Below are 3,750 nucleotides of genomic sequence, written 5' to 3'. Positions count from 1 at the left end.
GAAACTCAATGTTGATTTCCTCTTCTTGTATTCTATTTTCCATGTCATTCACAGCTTCTTCTATGCCTGTCATCTGGATCTTCTGTTGTTGCAGGTCCATATGTAACAAGTCTATTTGTTTTGTAGTTTTTCTATGAAAGTGTCTATTTTAGTATCCATTTTATCCATCTTAGCAGTAAGTTGCTGGACTATAATTATCAGAGACTGAAGTTCTTTCTTGATGCTGGAGTCTTGAAAATTTGTCTTACTGGAACTCATTTCAGACTGATAAACTGACAGGAAAATTTCCAAAGTAATTTCTGACAGGAATATTATTAAGATTTCCTTTCTTTTTTAGATATAGTTCAAGAACTATATAAAACAAACATATTTAGAAAGAAAATTACTTCAAAAATTAATTTTTTAAGTAATTAATTCCTGTCAATGTAATGAAATTGGTGGAGCTGAAGAAATCTGCTGCTATCCTGTGTTCATCCTTGGCCACGCCCCCAACATATAAGGATTCTGAGGCATGAGATCATTTTGATGAGGAAACATTGATGTCCCTGAGCATTATATTCAATTATAGGCCTAATAAGGGATGAATAAAGTGGGACTGCAACTTCTGTTGGTCCTGAGAAGATGCTACAAAGAATAAGTTGAATGATTTGCTGGCCACCACAGAGACAGTGTGGCCAAAGGAGTTTGTAATCAACAAAAGTGCCCCAATCCCCAATGACTGTGTCAGACTTAAGCGGAATGTTATCTATATGGGACATATGGTAGGAGCCTGCAAAAGGGGCCATACATTCCTTTTAAAAACTAGAATCACTACCTTCACTACAATTAAAGGGCTGATATGCACTAATTAAAGGGCTGATATCACGTATTGATTAAAGGGATGATATGTACCAATTAAAGGGCTGATATCATGCACTAATTAAAGGGCTGATATCACGTACTAATTAAAGGGATGATATCATGTACCAATTAAAGGGATAATATCACGTACTAACTAAAGGGATAATATCATGTACTAATTAAAGGGGTGATGTGTACTAATTAAAGGGCTGATATCACGTACTAATTAAAGGGATGATATGTACCAATTAAAGGGATGATATCACATACTAATTAAAGGGCTGATATCATGTATCAATTAAAGGGATGATATTACGTACTAATTAAAGGGCTGATATCACATACTAATTAAAGGGATGATATCATGTACCATTTACAGGGATGATGTCATGTACTAATTAAAGGGATGATATCATGTACTAATTAAAGGGATGATATCATGTACCAATTAAAGAGATGATATCACGTACTAATTAAAGGGATGATATCATGTACCAATTAAAGAGATGATATCATGAGCCAATTAAAGGGATGATGTCATGTACCAATTAAAGGGATGATATCACGTACTAATTAAAGGGATGATATCACGTGCTAATTAAAGGGGTGGTATGTACTAATTAAAGGGATGATGTCATGTACTAATTACAGGGATGATATCATGTACCAATTAAAGGAATGATGCCATGTACTAATTAAAGGGATGATATCACGTACTAATTAAAGGGATGATATCATGTACCGGTTAAAGAGATGATATCATGTACTAATTAAAGGGATGATATCATGTACCAATTAAAGGGATGATATCATGTACCAGTTAAAGAGATGATATCACGTACTAATTAAAGGGATGATGTCATGTACCAATTAAAGGGATGATATCACTTACTAATTAAAGGGATGATATCACATGCTAATTAAAAGGGTGATATGTGCTAATTAAAGGGATGATTTCATGTACTAATTAAAGGGATGAGATCATGTACCAATTAAAGGGATGATATCACTTACTAATTAAAGGGATGATATCCTGTACCAGTTAAAAGGATGATATCATGTACCAGGTAAAGGGATGATATAATGTACCAATTAAAGGGATGATATGTACTAATTAAAGAGATGATATCACATACTAATTAAAGGGATGATTTCATGTACTAATTAAAGGGCTGATATGCACTAATTAAAGGGCTGATATCATGTACTAATCAAAGGGATGATGTCATGTACTAATCAAAGGGATGATGTCATGTACTAATTAAAGGGATGATGTCATATACTAATTATTTAGCATGAAGCTCATGTTTAATATTTAGCAACCAGAAATAAATGCTTGTCTTAGTGCTGGGGTCTGTGTGGTTCTTCCACACTTGTTTGAAGATAAACTTCAAAAGCATTAAAACTATGTTCAAATATAAAAAAATAAATCAACATCAATTTTTTTGCATAGAAAATTGATCGAAAGTTGAAAAATACTGCAAAGTACATAATTTTCCACATTTTCTTGAGGAAAGTAAACCACCCAGGTTGACCACATAAGACACAGTAACACATTCCATAACCCATAATAAAAGCCTAATCCAAACACTAATGTTACCCCTCACCCTACACACCTACACCTACCAGCAAAAATACAACATTCCCCATAGCCCAAAGCCCAACCCAAATTCAAACCGTAATTTCAGTCTTAGCTCTAACACTAAACTTAACACTAACCATGGCTCTGTCGCTAACATTAACCCTAAGTTTATTCAGACATTTCTCCTTAAATCTGAGCTTAACTTATTCTCAAGGCAACCAAGATCTCTGTTTTAGCCCATGTCTGATAATAAAGTTACAGGCTTCTACAGATAGTAATGGCATTCAGCCAAACGTCATTTCTTTCAGTACAACATTGACAGAAATGAAACTGGTGCTTACTGCAACATCTGCATTTTGTTCAATATCAGTTTGATCAAAGTTAATTGGATTTAGTACAGTATCCTTTGTGCATCTGTATATATATATATATATATATATATATATATATATATATATATGTTCATGTATCTCTATACATCTATACATATATAATTCTAAGTTTGTAAGAGCAATTTTGAAAATCCTTCCCCTTTTTTGAAACTTTTTCCATGCATTATTTTAGGCTTTCTCCAGACTTCACACATTAAGAACTAGTACCAATTAAAAAAAAATAAAAGGTAAAACATCATTTTTGCTGGAGGACAACCCACTGCACCCTCTACATCCCCTACTAATTATATATACTAACTGTGACAATGCACAATCCCTGGGGAAAGGAAATATTCCTCTACCCATAGATTACCGATCAACTCCCTAGCTGACCATTTTCATTTCACTAGATAGCTGTCAGCATTACACACACTCAGTATTTTCACTAACACCTATATGTATATATATATATATATATATATATATATATATATATATATATATATATATATATATGTATATATATATATATATATATATATATATATATATATATATATATATATATATATATATAGGGTCACTTTATAATCCTGAAATCCGAAATATCGAATTTCAGAATCTCGAGATCATGAAGCCGAAACCTTAAAATCCCAAAACCCCAAAAGCGCGAATTTCAAAATTGCGAAGCCTACACTAACTATATACCACACACATACACATACCTTCCCCCCCACACAAACACACAAACCTACAGTACATACAAGCAGGGGAGCAAGCCCCCCTGCACCCCCCATGTGGGGGGCTGTACCCCCAAACCCCCCTACTTAAATATACTAATTCCAAGGTCACACTACAGAGACAAACACATGAAAACACCGCCATACAAGCTACATTCCCCATGCACACACACACATCACAGTCACAAAACACACTGACACACACTAAAGCCCCTAA

The sequence above is a fragment of the Protopterus annectens genome, chromosome 2.part1 (genome assembly GCF_019279795.1).
Source record: "Protopterus annectens isolate FY-2018-M chromosome 2.part1, PAN1.0, whole genome shotgun sequence".
Taxonomy (NCBI): domain Eukaryota; kingdom Metazoa; phylum Chordata; order Ceratodontiformes; family Protopteridae; genus Protopterus; species Protopterus annectens.
Note: the sequence above shows the minus strand (reverse complement) of the source record.